This window comes from Equus przewalskii, chromosome 13 (assembly GCF_037783145.1).
Source record: "Equus przewalskii isolate Varuska chromosome 13, EquPr2, whole genome shotgun sequence".
NCBI lineage: Eukaryota > Metazoa > Chordata > Mammalia > Perissodactyla > Equidae > Equus > Equus przewalskii.
In genome coordinates, this window is record NC_091843.1 from 53,257,121 (window position 1) to 53,279,123 (window position 22,003).

General features: G+C 35.5%; 1 protein-coding gene across 2 annotated transcripts in view; it reads left to right on the top strand.

Moving 5' to 3' along the window:
- DTWD2 (DTW domain containing 2) overlaps window positions 1-22,003 on the top strand; it is a 231,213-nt gene that overhangs the window by 39,307 nt on the left and 169,903 nt on the right. The gene's annotated exons all lie outside the window — the stretch shown is intronic.

A 22,003-nucleotide genomic window follows, 5' to 3' on the forward strand; every position in this document is an offset into this window, starting at 1 on the left:
TTTTATGATCAGGTTGGGTACTAAGATAATTTTAACTTCACCAAATAAATAGGAGAGATTTTAATATTTTTCTGTGGACTGGAATAATTTAAATAACATTGGAATTCCTTGCTTCTTAAAAATTAGATGGAACTCTGGTGAAACTACCTGGTCCTGGGCTCTTTAAAAGTGGTAACTTTTAAATCCTTCTTTCAGACTCTTTTGTGGAAATTATGAAATTATTCAAGCTTTCTACTTCTATTTCATTCAGTTTTTAATAGCTTTTATCTTTTCTAGGGAATTATTTCTTTCTTCTGAGTTAACACATTGGTTGCCATATACCTGCATATATTCTTAAATACTGACTTTGGTTTCTTCTGAATGTGTCCTTTCTCCTTTCTAATCATACACTTACAGACACACACACACACACACACACACACACATACATTTTTTTTCTGTGAACAGACTCAAAAGAGGTTTCTCTATTTTGTTGAGCTTTAAAAAGTATTAGCCATTAGATTGTTTTAATGTCTCATACTTTGTTATTTCATTAATTTGAGCTTTTCGCTTGATAAATTTCTTTTACCTTCTTTAGCTTATTTTTTCTGATTTTGTAAGATTTGTACTACGAGTACTACATTCCTTTGTTAAGATTAGTGAGTTCCTTCTTTAATAATAAAGAGAGAGAAGGCTACAATATTTGTTCTTAGTATAACTTTCATTGTATCCTATAGTTTTGGGCTGATATTTTTTGTATCTGTAGCATTGGTATAATTTATAATTCGTTTGTATTTCTTTCTACCCATGGTTTATCAATGAGTTCTATAGTGTTTTAACATTTTTGGTCAGTTTTATTTTTATTTCTGATTTTGTTGGATTGCTATACAAGAACATTGCCTGTGATATTTTGAATAAGTTTATGATTTGTGTGTGGTAAGTACATGGCAAATTTTTGTACAAGATCTATGAATATAAAAAAGTCATGTTCTTTTTTTTTTAAGAGATTTTATTTTTCCTTTTTCTCTCCAAATCCCCCCAGTACATAATTGTGTATTTTTAGTTGTGAGTACTTCTAGTTGTGGCATGTGGGACACTGCCTCAGTATGGGCTGATGAGTGGTGCCATGTCCACACCCAGGATCTGAACTGGTGAAACCCTGGGCTGCCGCAGCGGAGCACATGAACTTAACCACTTGGCCACTGGGCTGGCCCCATCACGTTCTTTATTTAGTGATGAAAGTGTTTACAATTTTTTAAAGTTTGTTATTTGCATTTTTCTTTCTGCTTTTATTTTTGGCATACTTGGGCTGTTTGATAGTGACAAAGGTATGTGAAAAGCTTCTGTTTATGTGTTTTTAATGAAATTAACCCTGCATTTCCAATAGTTTTGTGTTGTATATTTATCTACTCTTTTGTTGGGTGCATGCAGGCCATACATTTAGTTAAAAATAGCACTGAGGGGTTGTCCCGGTGGTGTAATGTTTAAGTTCACATGCTCCACTTCAGTGGCCCGGGGTTTGTGGATTTGTAGATTTGGGTCACAGATATGGACCTACACACACCACTTGTGAAACCATGCTGTGACGCCGTCCTATGTCCAAAATAGGGGAAGATTGGCACAGATGTTAGCTCAGGGATAATCTTCTTCAAGCTAAGCTAAGAGGAAGATTGGCAATGGATGTTAGCTCAGGTCCAGTCTTCCTCACCAAAAAAAAAAAAAAAAAAGCACAGTGAAACCATGATTCTGAGATTTTAATCTCAAATTCTTTACCTTTCACTAAAATGCTGCAGATGTGGTTTTTAGATGAGACTCAAATATGCAAAACAGTTCTGAAACATAGCTAACAGTTTAGTGCTTTGAATGGACAAGTCCCAATTCCAAGTGCTTTACATGTATTAACTTGTTTAATCTTTCCCCAAATACCACAAGGTAAATATTGTCATTATAGGTAACAGATGAGGAAACTGAGGCATAGAGGTGTTAAATAGTTTGCGTTAGATCACATAACTATTTCTCAGCAAAGCTGTGATTTGAACCCATCTAGTTTAGAGCCAAAGCCTCTGGTCTTAATCAGAGAGGTATACTGCTTCCACAATGGAAAACTTCCATCCAGGATATTTATATATAGTGGCTTCTGTGGGCTTATCTAACTTCTTAAATATTCCCTGTGTCCCACAAGAAGCAGCTCATAAAAGGCATGGATACTGTTAGATTGTGGCACATTCCAGGTAAAATTTTATGTTCACATGACATTTAGATATTGCCCAATAGACAAAGTTTAATACTTATAAAATATTTTAGTGAAAATATTGGAATTTTTTTTCTTTTTTGCATGGATATGCAATGCACCGTTTTTTTTTTTTTATTAATGTTATGATAGATTACAACCTTGTGAGATTTCAGTTGTACATTTTTGTTAGTCATGTTGTGGGTACACCACTTCCCCCTCTGTGCCCTCCCTCCACCCCCCCTTTTCCCTGGTAACCACCGATCAGATCTCCTTATCAATATACTAAATTCCACCTATGAGTGGAGTCATATAGAGTTCGTCTTTCTCTGACTGCAATGCACCTTTAATCTTTTATTTTTTGGTAACTACATGGCTGCCACAAAAATGAAGTACATAGTCACATTAAAAAGATTAAAAGGTATTTTAAAAAGTATAATTCACCGAAATTATTTTTCTCCTTTAAATTGAGTAGCAGATAATGAAATAGATAAATTAATTTCTCCAATCCTACTGTGCCATACATTTCTATCACCTTTTCCTGTTTTTATTTTTCCAAATCAGAAGCAAATGTAGGTGGATATTTGTTTAACCTTAAAATGGGTATCTTACAACCATAGGGGAAAATATCACCATAAACTAAAGTGAAAAGGTGGATGGCTTTCTGGAAAACTATGAATGAGATAAAGGCTTCTGATTCTTAGAAATGAGTAAGGTAAAGGTGAAAATCTCAATTAAAAAATGGGCCATAGATATGAAAATAAAGTTCACAAAATAGAAAATAAATATTTTTATAAAAATCATCATTTACTCTAGTAATTATATGACAAGATACTAAGTTGTAAACTTTTATGTTGAAATAACTTTAAACTTGTAGAAAAGTTTCAAGAATAATACAGAGGTCCCTCAAATACCCTTAAATGTTAACATTATGCTGTGTTTGCCTTTTTAGTCTCTCTCTGTATACTTACGTTTTCCAGAACCTTTTTGAGAGTTAGGAATAGATATCCAAATTTTACTTTTTGAAATTGAAATTTTGCCTGCAGAAGAGCATCTTTTTCTAAATATTTCTTTTTGCCTGAAATAAAAAAAGTAATTTAAAATCCAACACAATTTATGAAAACTCATGTTTCTGTATCATTGTCTTGTATTTTTTGGGACTGTATAATTCTTTCCCCCTTTTTATTTTTTAACTTTTATGCAATAAACCACACACGTTTGAAGTGTACAGTTTGCTAAGTTTTGATATATGTATGTACCTGTGAAACTGTCACCACAACGAACATAATAAACGCATATCCATTACTCACCAAATTTCCTCAAGCTTTGTAATTTGTTTCCCACCCTTCCCCCATCCTTAGGCAACCAATGATCTGCTTTCTGTCATTATCAGTTAGTTTACTTTTTTTTTTAAATAAACATTCTTTTTGTTTTTTAAAGATTTTGTTTTTTTCCTTTTTCTCCCCAAAGGCCCCGGTACATAGTTGTATATTCTTCGTTGTGGGTCCTTCTAGTTGTGGCATGTGGGACGCTGCCTCAGCGTGGTTTGATGAGCAGTGCCATGTCTGTACCCAGGATTTGAACCAACGAAACACTGGGCCGCCTGCAGCGGAGTGCGCGAACTTAACCACTCGGCCATGGGGCCAGCCCCAGTTAGTTTACATTTTTTAGATTTTTATGTAAATATAACCATACATTATATACCCTTTTTTGGTATGACTTCTTTTGCTCGGCATAATTATTTTGCAATTAATTCTTGTCCCATGTATCAGAAGTTCATTCCTTTTTATTTGGAGTATTCCATTGTGTGTATAATCCGCGCTTTGTTTATCTGGACATCTGATGATGACTGTTTGGGTTGTTTTCAGGTTTTGGCTATTAACAAATAAAGTGGCTATGAACATTCATTGCAAATCTTTTTATAGACATAGGCTTTCTTTTCTCCTCCTTTCATCTAGGAGTATGTATATTCCTGATAATCTTTTGTTTTACTGGATATGTGTCTGAGAGCAGAGCAACACCCAGTACCCAGATCTTTCAGTTGTCATTGATAATGGCTGTCAGCATAGACTCTCTGCCTGGGGATCATCACATTCCTAAGGACCTGAAAGGAACAAAGTTCTTGACTTATTGCAGCTGAGAGGGGCCATAAAATCTACAAAGCATGTATATCTCCTGGAGGGTGCATATCCAGCTAGGTTAGTTAATCAGATCATTTAACGTTACAGTATGGTTTCTTTTCTACAATATGGCTTATCTCATATCAACTTTCTGTTGAGCTGGTGTCATTTGTGTCTTCAAAAATAGAAACGAGAGTTAAAATATTCTTACCAGGGAAATCACTTATTAAGCAAGACAACTAATTAAAAAAACAGATTTTTTAAGTCCCAGTTAGAGTCATAGGACATCCTGAGATGCTTTGAATCCAGATGACTTGAGAGACTCCTTTGTTACAAATAAACATTTATAAGGATGGTTTTATTGTAGAAAATAGAACAGGATGATTACAGTTGTAACTTAACACACTGCCTCTATACTAGACTTGTGGTGGTCTTGTGAATGCTTTCAGTTTTGTATGTTATCAGGACAGGCCCTCTGACTCAGAATGTTCTGCCTGCTGCAGCTGTAGGAGAAACAGCCTGAGCATCTCTTCTTATCTTTTTTGGGATTCCTTTCACTAGCAATTGCTAATTAGGAGGGCCTGTGTTCTCAAAGGTAAACCAGAAATTCCATTAGTTACTAAGTCCTTGGAGAAAAGAGTAAGGCTGAGAAACTTAAATATTTACAATGTGAAATAGGAAAGGGAAAATTTATTTGAACAAATCAAATGGGTAATGAATGTTCTGCTTTAAAAACATATCCTTGTATAAATATGTATATATGTAAATATAACACATAAATACATTTATATACACTCAAATATGTATAAACTCACACACACATATAATGCATTTGTTAACAGAGGTTGCTTTATCTTTCTTTTTGAGGAAGATTAGCCCTGAGCTAACTACTGCCAGTTCTCCTCTTTTTGCTGAGGAAGACTGGCCCTGATCTAACAGCCATGCCCATCTTCCTCTACTTTATATGTGGGACGGCTACCACAGCATGGCGTGCCAAGTGGTGCCATGTCCGCACCCGGGATTCAAACCGGCAAACCCTGGGCCACCGAGAAGCGGAACATGCGCACTTAACTGCTGCGCCACTGGGCTGGCCCCTGTCTGTTGAGATTGAGATAAAATTGTCCACATTCCTTATCAAGTATGCTGTGGAAGTTTCTGCAAAAATGTTATGGTCACCTGTTTCTGAGTTCCTCCTCTGCTGTACTCTTATCTCCCATGGATGTTCTCTCTTCTCGGCTTCCTGTCTCTCCAGATGTCTCTCCTTTTTCCTACAATTTACCCCACATCGCTCACACAGAGGAGTCATGTGTGTGTATAGTAGACTCTAATGAGTGTTTGGGTAGGTGAAGTTGTGGGACAGCGGAAGGTTGTAACAAGGTGAACTATTTAAAATTGAGTGTTTAATAACCCTCTTCCATCTCCACATGCTCTCATTTCTTGTCTTTTGTCATATTCTCTCTCTCTCTCTCTGCATGTGTGTTTCTTCTGTTATCCTTCATTTTCTTCCCTTTTGCCTCTCAACTTGCCACTGTATCCAAATTCAGGAGAGATTTGGTATGTCTTTGATTCACTGTCTTTTTATATACCTCATTTTGTCTAATGAATTTTCCTAAACACAGGCAGAAACCTCAATGTAACTGGTTAAAAAACAAACAAAAAATGTTTTATTCCTGCTGCATAACTGTGTTTGTTAAAAAAATGGTGCCACATTTGTACATATTACTCTGTAACTTGCTTTTTTTTTTGGTACTTAACATTGTATAGTGAGTCTTTTCCTATGTCAGTAGAGTATGTAAGTATGATAATTCATTTAACCATTCCTTTTACTGGACAGTTAGGGTATTGCTATATTTTAGTGAACATCTTTGAACTCATTAGCTTTTTGAACATATGAGAATTTTTAGTAGATTCTTAGAAGTGAATTTTGGATCAAAAAGTGTGTACATTTTGGACAACAGAGGCGGAGCAAAATGGTGGGGTGAGCTGACCCAGGATTCTCTCCCCTCCAAAATACAACAAAAGATTGGAAGAACTGAATTTCAGAGAATAAACATAATGCCAGCTCGTTAGAGACCTACAATACCAAGAAGGCGGAGATCATAAACCTAGCTTTACACCTTCGGAGGCGCTGGAACGGTAGGAGAGAACATCACTCCCTCCCCTAGAGTCTGCGATCGCTGCGGCGTGGGTCGGGAAGGAGTGGGGGAAGGGCCGCGCGACCGGGGGATCATCCAAGACTCCTGCCGCTGATTCAGTGGAGACCTGCGGACAGGGGGGAAAGCTTCCATCTGCGGGGACCCTATAAATCAAGGGCCTTGGGAGACCAGAGAACGGAACTGATCTGAACCCAGACCGGCGCGTGTGAGTAACAGCCCCTCCCCCCCCAGCAAAGCCAGTGGGCGCAGCCATCTTGCCCCGAAGGCGGAGAGCTAACACACTGCTCTCGACCCCCCATCTAGTGGCGACAGGCTGTAACTGCAACTGAATTCTACCACCATGAGAAAAAACCGCTCCTCTACCATCCAGCAATTTATAAAAGCCCCAGACCAGAAGGAAAACAATAAAAACATAGAATTAAGTCCTGAGGACTTGGAATTAGGTAAACTAAGTGATAATGAGTTCAGAGCAGCTATAATCAAAAAACTCAATGAGGTAGAGAGAAAGATAGAGAAACAAGCCGAGTTCTGGAGTTACTTCACAAAAGAGATAGAAATCATAAAGAAGAATCAAACAGAATTACTTGAGATGAAAAACACAATGGACCAGATAAAACAGAATACGGATTCCCTGAATGCCCGTGTAGACAACATAGAGGAGCAAATCAGCATAATCGAAGATAGACAGGCTGAATGGCACCAGACAGAGGAAGAAAGAGAACTAAAAATTAAAAAAAATGAGGAAAATCTCTGAGAGATAATGGATTCAATGAGGAGTAAGAACATAAGGATCATAGGAATTCCCAAGAATATGGAAAAGGAAAATGGAGCAGAAAGTGTGCTTAACGAAATTATTGAAGAGAACTTCCCAAATCTAGGGATCGACGGAGAAATGTGTGTGGAGGAGGGTTTTAGATCTCCTAGATTTGTCAATGTAAAAAGAGCTACCCCACGGCACATAGTAGTAAAGTTGGCAAAAAGGAAAGATAAGGAAAGAATACTCAGGGAAGTAAGAAAAAAAAAAAGAGAATAACCTATAAAGGAGCCCCTATCAGACTGTCAGTGGATTTCTCTACAGAAACCCTACAAGCTAGGAGAGAATGGAGTGACATATTCAAAGCTTTAAAGGATAAAAATCTTCAGCCAAGAATACTCTATCCAGCAAGAATTTCCTTCAGATATGAGGGAGAAATTAAATCTTTTCCAGACAAACAAAAGTTAAGGGAATTTGTAACTAAAAGCCCTCCATTACAAGAAATCCTCAAGAAGGCTCTCATACCTGAAAAAAGAAAAAAGGGAGAAAGGGGACACAATCCACAGACTAGGGAGACCGATGGATAGAACCAGAACAGGATAGCAAATATTCAATTATAGCATTAGGGTAAAGGTAGGGAAACTACCAAAACAAGGACGATCTTAGCACACTAACTACCAATTAATAAGACAAGTTTTAATAAAAATAATTATTTAGGAGGGGAAGAGCAAAGGGTCTAAATCAGTATTGGTCAAGTAAGTAAGGGACCACCAGAGAATAGACTATATTATACACGAGATTCTAAATACAAACTTCAAGGTAGACACTAAAATAAAGTACAGAACAGAGTCGCAAATCGTAAATAAGGAAAAATCTAAGAAACCCAGCATAAGAAATTGCAGTATTAAATGGGCAGTCTAAAGCAAACAGGAAAAGAAACGCAGGAAAACAAGATAATGAGCGACAGATTGACAGCACTAAGTCCACATGCATCAATAATCACTCTCAATGTGAACGGATTGAACTCTCCAAGAAAAAGACACAGAGTGGCAAAATGGATTAAAGAACACGATCCAACAATTTGTTGCCTCCAGGAAACACACCTCAGCCCCAGGGACAAACACAGACTCAGAGTGAAGGGGTGGAGGACAATACTTCAAGCAAATAGCAAGGAAAAAAAGGCAGGTGTTGCAATTCTCATATCAGACCAAGTGGATTTCAAAATAAGACAGGTAAAGAGAGATGCAGAGGGACAATATATAATGATCAAAGGGACACTTCATCAAGAAGAAATAGCGCTTATAAATATCTATGCACCCAACACAGGAGCACCAAGATTCATAAAGCAACTATTAACAGACCTAAAAGAAGATGTTAAAAACAACACAATAATAGTAGGGGACCTCAACACCCGACTCATATCAATGGACAGATCATCCAGACAGAAAATCAACAAGGATAGAGGAGCTAAATGAAAAACTAAAACAATTGGACTTAATAGACATATATAGATCACTTCACCCTGAAAGAGATGAATACACATTCTTCTCAAGTGCACATGGAACATTCTCTAGGATAGACCATATGTTGGGAAACAAGGCAAGCCTCTACAAATTTAAAAAAATTGAAATAATAACAAGCATCTTCTCCGATCATAGTGCTATAAGGCTATAAATTAATTACGAGAAAAAAGCTGAGAAAGGCACAAAGATGTGGAGACTAAACAACACACTACTGAACAAGCAATGGATCATTGAAGAAATTAAAGAAGAAATAAAAAAATACCTGGAAACAAATGAAAATGATAGCATGCCATACCAACTCATATGGGATACATCAAAAGCTGTATTGAGAGGAAAATTCATCGCAATATGGGCACATCTTAACAAACAAGAAAAATCCCAAATAAGCAAACTTAAAGCACACCCAACTGAACTAGAGAAAAAAGAACAAATGAAGCCCAAAGTCAGCAGAAGGAGAGAAATAATAAAAATCAGAGCAGAAATAAATATTATTGAAATGAAAAAGGCAGTAGAAAGGATCAATGAGACAAAGAGCTGGTTTTTTGAGAAGATAAATAAAATTGGCAAACCACTAGCCAGACTTACGAAGAAAAAAAGGGAGAAAGCTCAAATAAACAAAATCAGAAATGAGCGAGGAGAAATAACAACAGACTCTGCAGAAATACAACAGATTATAAGGGAATACTACAAAAAACTATATGCCAACAGAATGGATAACCTAGAGGAAATGGATAAATTCTTGGGAGTCCTACAATCTCCCAAAGCTCACTCAAGAAGAGGCAGACAATTTGAATAGACCAATCACAAGGAAAGAGATTGAAACAGCAATCAAAAACACGCCAAAGAATAAAACCCCAGGACCAGATGGCTTTCCTGGGGAATTCTACCAAACTTTCAGAGAGGATTTAATACCTATCCTTTTCAAGCTATTCCAAAAAATTAGGGAAGATGGAACACTTCCTAACACATTCTATGAGGCCCACATCACGCTGATACCAAAACCTGACAAGGACACCGCGAAAAAAGAGAGCTACAGGCCAATATCACTGATGAACATAGATGCAAATATTCTAAACAAAATTTTGGCAACCAGAATTCAGCAATTCATCAAAAGAATCATACATCATGATCAGGTGGGATTCATACCAGGGACACAGGGATGGTTCAACATCCGCAAATCAATCAACGTGATACACCACATCAACAACCTGAGGAATGAAAAACCATGTGGTCATCTCAATAGATGCAGAGAAGGCATTTGACAAGATCCAACAGCCATTTATGATAAAAACTCTGAACAAAATGGGCATAGAAGGAAACTACCTCAACATAATAAAGGCCATATACGACAAACCCATAGCCAACATCATACTCAATGGGCAAAAACTGAATGCCATCCCCCTGAAAACGGGAACGAGACAAGGATGCCCTCTATCACCACTCTTATTCAACATAGTACTGGAGGTCCTGGCCAGAGCAATCAGGCAAGAAAAAGGAATAAAAGGAATCCAAATAGGGAGGGAAGAAATGAAACTCTCGCTGTTTGCAGACGACATGATCTTATATATAGAAAACCCCAAAGAATCCATTGGAAAACTGTTAGAAGTAATCAACAACTACAGCAAAGTTGCAGGGTATAAAATCAATTTGCATAAATCAGTAGCATTTCTATACTCCAGTAATGAACCAACAGAAAAAGAACTCAAGAATACAATACCATTCACAACCGCAACAAAAAGAATAAAATACCTTGGGGTAAATTTAACTAAGGAAGTGAAGGACCTATATAATGAAAATTACAAGGCCTTTCTGAGAGAATTGGATGACGACATAAGGAGATGGAAAGACATTCCATGTACATGGATTGGAAGAATAAACATAGTTAAAATGTCCGTTCTACCTAAAGCAATCTACAGATTCAACGCCATCCCAATCAGAATCCCAATGACATTCTTTACAGAAATAGAACAAAGAATCCTGAAATTCATATGGGGCAACAAAAGCCCCCGAATTTCTAAAGCAATCTTGAGAAAAAAGAACAAAACGGGAGGCATCACAATCCCTGACTTCAAAACATACTACAAAGCTACAGTAATCAAAACAGCATGGTACTGGTACAAAAACAGGTGCACAGATCAATGGAACAGAATTGAAAGCCCAGAAATAAAACCACACATCTATGGACAGCTAATCTTCGACAAAGGAGCTGAGGGCATACAATGGAGAAAAGAAAGTCTCTTCAACTAATGGTGCTGGGAAAACTGGACAACCACATGTAAAAGAATGAAAATTGACCATTCTTTTTCACCATTCACCAAAATAAACTCAAAATGGATCAAAGACCTAAAGGTGAGACCTGAAACCATAAGGCTTCTGGAAGAAAACATAGGCAGTACACTCTTTGACATCAGTATTAAAAGGATCTTTTCGGACACCATGCCTTCTCATAGAAGGGAAACAATAGAAAGAATAAACAAATGGGACTTCATCAGATTAAAGAGCTTCTTCAAGGCAAATGAAAACAGGATTGAAACAAAAAAACAACCCACTAACTGGGAAAAAATATTTGCAAGTCATATATCTGACAAAGGCTTAATATCCATAATATATAAAGAACTCTCGCAACTCAACAACAAAACATCAAACAACCCCATCAAAAAATGGGCTGGAGACATGAACAGACATTTCTCCAAAGAAGATATACTGATGGCCAATAGGCACATGAAAAGATGCTCATCATCGCTGATCATCAGGGAAATGCAAATCTAAACTACACTAAGATATCACCTCACACCGTTAGAATGACAGAAATATCTAAAACTAATAGCAACAAATGTTGGAGAGGTTGCGGAGACAAAGGAACCCTCATACACTGCTGATGGGAATGCAAACTGGTGCAGCCACTATGGAAAACAGTATGGAGATTCCTCAAAAAATTAAAAATAGAACTACCATACGATCCAGCCATCCCACTACAGGGTATTTATCCAAAGAGCTTGAAGTCAGCAATCCCAAAAGTCCTGTGCACCCCAATGTTTATTGCAGCACTGTTTACAATAGCCAAGACGTGGAAGCAACCTAAGTGTCCAGCAGCAGACGAATGGATAAAGAAGATGTGGTACATATATACAATGGAATACTACTCAGCTGCAAAACAGAACAAAATCATTCCATTTGCAATAACATGGATGGACCTTGAGAGAATTATGTTAAGTGAAATAAGCCAGCGAGAGAAGGATAATCTGTGTATGACTCCACTCATATGAGGAATTTAAAATTATGGACTAAGAACAGTTTAGTGGATACCAGGGGAAAGGTGGGGTAGGGGGTGGGCACAAAGAGTGAAGTGGTGCACCTACAACATGACTGACAAACATTAATGTACAACTGAAATTTCACAAGATTGTAACTTATCAATAACTCAATAAAAAAAAGGTGTGTACATTTTATGTCTTGAGAGGTACTGCCAGATCAGTTTCCACTAACAGTCTCTGGAGGTGTCTAGTTCCATACTCTCAACAGTTTTGGATATTATATTATCATTTTTATTTTTGCTAGTGTGATGGTATAAAGTGGTATCTGATTATTGTTTCAAATGTCTTTTTAATTGACTTGCCTATTTTTGCTGTAACCTTAGATTTAATGTAGACACTAATGATGTGCATTAAAAGATATTATAATTATATATAATTTAGTTATAATACTAAATAAGGAGATATGGAGATTTTGATCCTCTGTTCTTTGTGACATAATTTCATACTAATAGGTATGTACGATTATCTAACAGAAATGGAAAACAGAATTTTAAGGCAAATGTTATTTCCTCTTAACTCTTCCATTTCATTTGATTGAATTTCAAATATGTGTTATAGATAAGATTATGGTGGTGATAAAGATGGTAGAGAATCTATTATTTCTTTTTCTTGGTACATCATACTTTTTTACATTTCTGAGGAATTCAATTTTTTTAATGGGATTTCATCTTCATAATGATTGTGCATAATGTTTGCAATACTCAACTTTTAAAGAACATGTAGGGATGGTAAGAATCTGCTTTAGATAGTTAGCTAGAGATTTGGAGGTCCTACCCCTTTCCTTGAGCATTCTGATGGGCTTCAGGGGACCAGATCAGATCATACTTGTATTCTCAAAGTACTTTGAATACAGCCAAAGTATTTGCTGAGTTTTTACTGTGTGAAATTGGAATCCTTAACTCCTTAACACTGGTTAGTATTCCTACTAGGTTATAGTTTATAACTAATGTTTTAAGAAAATTAAAGCAAAACAAGCAGAACTATGTGGAGGAGGCTGTTTATTTCTTCTTAGTTACTATGGTATGCAGTGTCCATTTCTCTCTCATAATTTCTGTCTTTACCTTTTTATTTTTTTGTTTTTTTTTTTGGAGGAAGATTAGCTCTCAGCTAACTACTGCCAGTCCTCCTCTTTTTGCTGAGGAAGCCTGGCTCTGAGCTAACATCCGTGCCCATCTTCCTCTAGTTTATACGTGGGACGCCTACCACAGCATGGCTGCCAAGCAGTGCCATGTCCGCACCCGGGATCCGAACCAGCGAACCCCGGGCCGCCGAGAAGCGGAACGTGCGAACTTAACCGCTGCGCCACCGGGCCGGCCCCTGTCTTTACCTTTTTAAAAGAAATATTACTGACATTCTTTGTTACTTCTAAAAACACATTGATAATCCTTACCATTTGTGTAGAAATTTATAGCTTTCAGAGGTATTTAAAATTTATCTTATTTGTTTCCCAGAAAAACTTTTTAGGCAATGTTTTTGTCAACATGTTGGAGGAATACTGACTTAAGTTTGTGTCACTTCTAGCACAGGGAACATTAATAACCAAATTTTTGGTGGAAAAAGTAGAGGTTTAGAATGTATTATTTTCACTATAACTAATAATATTGAAAATATTTTTAATGACTAAGTTAAAAACAAAAATGAATTAGTAGTAAAATCTGGTTTTGATTATGATATGGTATAATGTAAATACACCCAAAAGATATAATATAATGTGAAATATTTAGAAAGATCTTACAGTAATAAAAAAAAAATCTGTTTATGTGGCATAAAAGGATGTCAACAACTTTTTAATGATTTATAAGCTTAGAGCATCTGTTCCTTTGATATCATTAACAACTGTGCATGCAGTCCAAATCTCAAGATCCATATGGCAGTCATTTGTGCATACATGACAGAAGATGTCTCAAAAATTGTTATAGACTCATGAGTTCTAGTAGGTATTAAGTTTACTCTGAGTAATGTTGATTACCATATAAAGGAACAGGCATACTTTTTCCAAATGGTTCCTTGCAGAGGTGATTGTGATCCAAAAAAATGTAGTTCTTGTTTTTACCCTCTGCATTGATCAGAAACGTTTTAAATGTATATCTTCTCTAAGTGTTGAGATAATTATGTTGAAGAAAAATTATGACAAATATTTGGATGTAACTATAAATTTAATTGTAGATATTCAGTCTCAACCTGAAAATGTAGTTCTTTGGTTTATAGAAATCTGGGTACTGTTACCGCTTTTGATATATTATTTCATCTATTTTTAAGTATAAATGAATTATGGTTGTCATATATTAATTTGCTTTATAATTTTAGCTATCTATTCCCACAGATGTACCTCATATATTTTATTTTATTCATCTTATAAATATTTATTAAGTCCCTGTCATGTTTCAAATACTATTCAATGCAAAGTACACATTTTTTTCTTTTTGCCTTTGAACATTTGATAACTGATATTTCAAGTAGCACATTTGCAGTTCTCCACTGTTCAGTACTTCATCAAGTTAAATAATTCCATTTTCATAGATTATTTTGTTTCTCAGAGGGTCACTAGATACAGTAATATATATTTATATAGCATAAGATGAGAAAGGTATTGTTATGTGATCATATAGACACATTATTAGAATATGTTTCATGGTAAATTGCCCAAAACATAGAAACAATGAAAAGGAGTTAAATATGAATCATTAAGAAGAATTTAAGATTACGTTGAACTATCTGATTTAATTTTGAGTTTAACTTGGATTAAAAATAAATATTCCTAATTAAGTCATTTTGATCTCTTGATCTGAATTGATAATCTACTTATTGATAGGAGACCCTTAAAACTTCTCTAATGTATGTTGACGGGTCTGACACATCCTGCAGCCCATTGTAATACTTAACTAGATACAGTATATCTTTCTTTTAAATTCACATAGTATACCATAATATATTGTATACCAATATATAGCATTTTCTTCAACTATATGAAAGATGTGATTTAGGCAAGATAGTGAGCTTTAGAGAAAGAATCATCAGAGGCATTCTGGTCTCTATGTTTTAATTTGATCCTCAGTAAAAATTAGATTGTTAAAAACTGAACTGTGCAGGATTCTGAAACTATTTAGTGTCTGGTTTCCTCCAAATTTTGTTTTAATGCTGCTTCATTATTTTTATTACGTTTTTAACATAATTTGACATTTGACAAGGTTAGATTGACAGGCATACTTTATGGTGTAAGGTATGTAGTTATATGCATTTGCAATCCTTTCCCTTTTTTTCAGTGTTTTGAATTTTGCAGTTTCAAGGGAGATCATAGGTTGTTGATTACATTGTGGCTACCAGAAAATACAGGCAAAATGTCTTAGAGAAAATATATAAACTGATTGGTACTAGAAGTTTTAGCAATCTTTATTATAAATAATTATAAATTTAATTATATTTGCATTTTATATTTTCTAATATAGTTAAATCTTGAGAGAATATAAAATATATGTGAATACATAAATGCTTGGATAGTGATAATGATTTTGAGACCCTCTTCTAGTTAGCACATCAGGAAATAAATTTTTGAGTAGTTTTTCCATCATTGATTTTTATTTAATCTATTAACTCTATTGCCCAGTCCATCTTAAAACAAATACTTTTATCTGTTTTATATCTCAAGGTTATGGCTATACGTAGTTTCTGGATGGATAAAAGTTTTTCTTTTCTGCAAACTGAGCTATCTTTTATTTAGTTCATTGTCACAATTTTGCCCCCATTATCTTCATAGTACCACGTCTGCTAAACTTGTATAAAGTTTTACAGCATTATTTTGTTTACTGTTATTGATTTAAAGATGTTCATATGACAATAAGTAACTTCTCTTATATTTGCATTTAATATAATTTAAGTGGAAACGTTTAAAAATTATTAGGCTAACAAATACAAGAGTGTTCATATTAACACTGTAATAGCCCCAATTCTTATCAACAATAGAATGGATAAATTGTGATATATTCAATGGAATGTTCTACAGCAATAAAAATGAAACTACAAATAACAACATGAATGAATTTCATAAAGATGATGTTGATGAAAGAAACCAGACATAAAAGAGTATGTCTATATTATTCCATTTATATAAAGTTTAAAACTGGCAAAATAGGTTTTAGAGGTCAGGATAAAGGTCACTTTCTTTTTCGAGGGTGAGAGGTTCTGGATTCTGGTTGTATTGTTTCTTGATTTGGGTACTGGTTACATAGGTGTGTTCGCTTTGCGAAATTAATAGAGCTGTACACTTATGATTTGGGCCAACTTCTCTCTCTATATATATGTTAAACTTCAAGAAGAAGTTTATATAGGCAGTTGATTCTTGTTATTTATGATAGTTGAGTTCTGTAAAGTTGCAGTAGACACTGAATTAGTGAATATGGAGCCATTGCCCCTAGGGGAAATACAGGCTTAGTTTCCTGCAAGCCTCTGATCACAACAGTTTTGTCAGTTAATCAATATATAACCTTGTTTTATATGTATTTCTGTTTACATCTTATGTAATATATATCATTGGTTCATTAACTGAACTTAAAACCAACAGCACTTTATAACTCATGCCTGAATGAAGCTTATCTGTCATACGTATTTTCTTCATAAGGCACATCTTCGCCTTTCTGTGCTTAGGAATACTAGATGGGGCTTCAGCACTATGCTGGGGGCCATTTTAAGCAGTGAAATCACCAACAAAAAGCACAAAAATGCACAAAATGTAGCACTAAATACACTGAGAAAAGGACATTTGTTGACAGTATGAGAGCTGAAACAAGAAGACAGAATGTCACTGTGTTCTACCTCAGCTGGGCATGTATGCTGTGGGCAAATCAAATTTTTACTCTTCTGTGTGTGAGCATGTTTGCAAATGACAAATGAAGCCTAGAGTACTGATGTAGGAGTTAAAAATTAATTTCAGTGAGTATGTGAATTTACAAATAGAAAACCGGCAAATAATGAGAATTGACTGTATATGTATATTTCCTACTAGCACTTGAGTAAATATTTCTAGATGAAGTATTCAAGGGAGCTAAGGGTAACTTTTTTCTCCCTTAAACTGAATGTTTTTAATGATAATTTTTGTGATTAAAATTAGAGTAATTGTAGAGTACCAATTTTGTAAATTTTTTTGGTGCCAGATTACACTTTCATAATAAGCATAATTTTTGATGGCAAACCTTATTAGATTTAAAAATTTATCTTCTGATTCTTTACTGATCAGAAATACACTGTAACATTGCATATTAATTTGTTTTTGCCCAGTGGCAACTGACCATTAAATTATTACTTTTCAAGTGTTGTATATTCTTCAGAATAAATTCTTTTCAAGGTCAACCTTTAGGAGACTTCAAATGTACCAGTATAAAAGAATGAGATTAAGGATTAATTTTCAGGTAGTAATTTTACTCTGAGTCTATTTTCAATGATGCCTATTTCAAAAAGAAATATTACTCAGTACATTTTGTTTTATACACTATTCCTTTTAACTTTTTAATTTAATTTTTTCATAGGAACAGAAGACGTGTGATTTTAGGTTAGGTCAGACCAGTGGTTTGTTCAGCCTAGTATATTGTTTTTGAAAGTGATGTGTGACTATTGTTCCAGTTATCTATTGCTGCCTGTGCAGAAAGCAATTAACATAGTAGGTTTGAGACTGCTGGTCCTTAGAAACATGTTTGCAAGAATGGCCTTTGGGTGGCATGTGGGAGTGTGAATGGTAAACAGTTTCCTATAGAGATATAAAACTTTCCTTAAATGATAAGAGTGACCTGCTGTGCTTAAACTCTTTGTGCAAACAATGTGGTACATGATGAACACCTCCTTTTCTCTGAGAGTCTGAAATTTGGTATGTGCCAGGCAGAGGGTGCCTCTGTGACTAGCCGCCAAAGACCTTGAGTGCTGTGTCTAATGAGCTTCTGTGATAGAGAGTACTTCACACAGATTGTCACAGTTCAATGCTGGAGGATTTAAGTGCATCCTGTGTGACTTCACTGGTAGAGGACTCTTGGAAGCTTGTGCCTGGTTTTCTCTGGACTCCCACATGTATCTTTTCCCTTTGCTGATTTTGCTTTGTATTCTTTTGCTCTAATAAATCTTAGCCATAAGTTCAACTATATGCTGAGTTCTCTGAGTCCTAGTGAATCACTGAACCCGTAGGAGGACTTGGGGACCCCTGACACACTGCATAAAAAAATCCCACAAAACTTAGTATCTTAAAATAGCAGCCATTTTATTGTATTTCACATTTTTGTTGGTCAAGAATTCAGTCATGGTTCAAATTGATGTTGACAGAGGTCACTTGGTGGTTTTCATCTAATAGTTGGTCTGGACTGGAGGGTCCTAGAGCTTTTATGTACATATCTGGTACTTTGTCAATGATGGCTGGAAGACTGCTCAGCTGGGACTGTTGACTGGAATGCCTACACGTGTCCTCTCCTGTATTAGCACCCTGAAATGCCAATTAAGAAATCAGACTACTCTGAATAGGTAGCATTCATTCATTTATCTAATACTTCTGAAATAGCTTATATTTTTATTTTTAGCTGGAATAATTGGAATAATGAATTCCCTGTATTACCACATGGTTTATAAAGTTGTTAATTCCTTTTATTTTTCCCCAGACCACCTTCTCCAAATGTTAAGGAATTCTTTTTGTTTTGCTGAGTAATTTTGTCTTCATGTTATGATTTTATTAACATGTAACATCTTCTCTTGGCTCTTATATTTCTAAGAAGAGAAATAATATTTTTATTATAGCCTCTTTTAGAGAGTGACTGTTCTAGTTGTTTTCATCTTAACTATTTCCAGATTCTTTTTTTTCTTTTGAATCACATATGCAGTGTGATCGGTTCAGATGCATCATAATGTTTGTTCTCCAGAAGAACTATGGAAGCATGAATTCCCTTTGCAGAAAATATTACTGCTTTTTATGACTAGAAATTATTCTTACTTAACATGGAAAATTTTCCAACCTGTGATGAGAAATTTTTCTTGTTTATACACTGATTTGCAGTCCTTAGAGAGCCCTTGGAGCCTTTTTTTATGAATAACATAAAAAATTCTTGAATCTTCTCAGTGACTATTACTTATTTTAGCTCATAGTTTGATATTTTCACATTTGAGTTCATTCAGAATTCGTGAGTGAATGTTATTTAATCCTAATTTATTTATATTTATTAATCGTTTATTTTTTAGTATTTAACATCTAAACATTTAATATTAACATATTTTTTAGTATTAACATATGACATCTCTGTGGAGTATTATTGCATGTTAGAAAATAATTTAACATGCATTATATAATTTCGTTCTTTAAGCAAGTTGTAAGGTGGTTTGAATAAGTGTTGTTAATGGTCCCATGTCGTAGATGAGGAACCTGTGGCTCAGGATGGTTTACAAACCTTGAAAATGTAGGAACTGGAATGAGAATGGAGGTCTTAGGATTCCAAATCCCACTGCTTGTCTTTACTTTTCATGAGTGCATATTTAGTATTAGGGGCCCCACTGCTTCTATCCTTAATTCTGGTGTTTGGATTTCTTTTTTTTTTGGTTAATCTTGATCAAGGCAGGCAGGATATTAAAGCATTCCACTTGCATCAGCGTTTGGAACTTTAATGTTATGAGCTTGATATTTGAATACTTGGGGTGAACCCTGAACACTCATGGTCACAGTGAGCTACCCCTCTGCTTTTCCCTCATTTAGAGTGCTCAGTCTAGAAGTGGTAAGTGAAACTGGGCTATGGATGGAATTATTTAGAATGAGAATATACAGTAAAAAGAAAATAGTATTTAAGATTGGACCTTAAGGAACTTGAGTATTTAATGGCCAGAGGAGAATGTTGAAACCACAAAGGAGACAATGTGTAGCTAGATAGGTTGAAGGAAACTAGGGGTGTCTAGTGTCTTGGGAACAGTGGAAGAAGAGTGTCACCAGAGTTGAATGCTCCTGTGAGATCAATTAAGATAAGAACTGAGAAGTATCCATTAGTTTTAGTGATATAATGCTCATTGTTGGTTTTAGTGGATTGATGGGGTCGAAAGCAGGCAGTGTGGCTTAAGCGGCAAGGTGAAGAAATGAATACAGTTAACATGGAAAACTAATGTAGTTTGGGAAGAAGAGAAATGAAGTGGAAACTGAATGGAGTTGTGAAGTTAGTAGAAGGTGTTTTATTTATTATTATTTTTAAATAGGAGAGATTTAAGAATAATTAAAAGTCAGTAGGAAGGATTTAGTTGAGAAGGAGAGGTCAGGTGTATCTTAGAGAGAAGGGATTTTTGGTATTTTAAAATGTTTCCAAGGAAGCAAAAAGGATGAATAAATCCACTCAGTAATCTTTTACAAGTCTTTTTTTGTCATATGATTTCATTTCTCTTGGGTAGATACCTAGGAGTGGAATTTCTGTCTTTTGTTTAACCTTATAAGAAATGGCCAGTTATTCAAAGTGGTTATACCATTTTACTGCCTCAGCAACATTGTATGAGAGTTTCAGTTGTTCTACATCCTTGTCAACACTTGTCAGTGTTTTCAATTTTAGCCAAACTAATGGCAGAGTGGAGATTTAAATATATTCTACAGACAAGTCCTTTCTCAGAGGTATATATTGCAGATATTTTATCCTGGTCTGTGTTTTGCCTTTGCATTTCTTTTTTTTATTGCAGTAACATTGGATTATAACATTATATATCTTTCAGATGTACATCGTAATATATTGTGAATTCTGTGTACATTACATTATGTTCACCACCCAAAAACTAGTTATAGTCCATCATCTCACATGTAAGCCTAGTCACCCCTTTTGGCCTTCCCTCTCCCCATATGGTAACCACCAAACCAGTCTCCATTGCTATGTGCTTGTTTGTCGTCGTTTTTATCTTCTGTTTATGAGTGAGATCATACGGTATTTGACTTTCTCCCTCTGACTTATTTTGCTTCACATAATACCCTCAAGGTCCATCCATGTTGTCACAAATGGCCAGATTTCACCATTTCTTATGGCTGAGTAGTATTCCATTGTGTATATAGACCACATCTTCTTTATCCATTCTTCCCTTGATGGGCACCTAGGTTGCTTCCAAGTGTTGGCTATTGTGAATAATGCTGCAATGAACGTAGGGGTGCATGTATCTTTATGCATTTGTGTTTTCAAGTTCTTTGGATAAATATCCAGCAGTGGAATAGCTGGATCATATGGTAGATCTATTTTTAATTTTCTAAGGGTACTCCATCCTGTTTTTCATAGTGGCTGCACCAGTTTGCACTCCCTCCAGCAATGTACGAGGGTTCCCTTCTCTCCACATCCTCTCCAATACTTGTTGTTTCCTGTCTTGTTAATTACAGCCATTCTGACCGGAGTGAGGTGATATTTCATTGTAGTTTTGATTTGCATTTCCCTGATAGCTAATGATGTCGAACATCTTTTCATATGCCTGTTGGCCATCCGTATATCTTCTTTGGAGAAATCTCTGTTCAGATCTTTTCCCCATTTTTTAATTGGGTTGTTGGTTTTTTTGTTGCTGAGACATATGAGCTCTTTGTATATTTTGGATATTAACCCCTTATCTGATATATGTTTTGCAAATATCTTCTCCCAATTGTTAGGTTGTCTTTTCGTTTTGTTGATGGTTTCCTTTGCTGTGCAGAAGCTTTTTAGTTTGATGTAGTCCCATTTGTTCATTTTTTCTTTTGTTTCCCTTGCCCACTCAGACATGGTACTTGAAAACATGCTGCTAAGACTGATGTCAAAGAGCATACTGCCTATGTCTTCTTCTAGAAGTTTCATGGTTTCGGTTCTTACATTCAAGTCTTTAATCCATTTTGAGTTGATTTTTGTGCATGGTGTAAGGTAAGGGTCTACTTTCATTCTTTTGCATGTGGCTGTCCAGTTTTCCCAGCACTGTTTATTGAAAAGACTCTTCTTT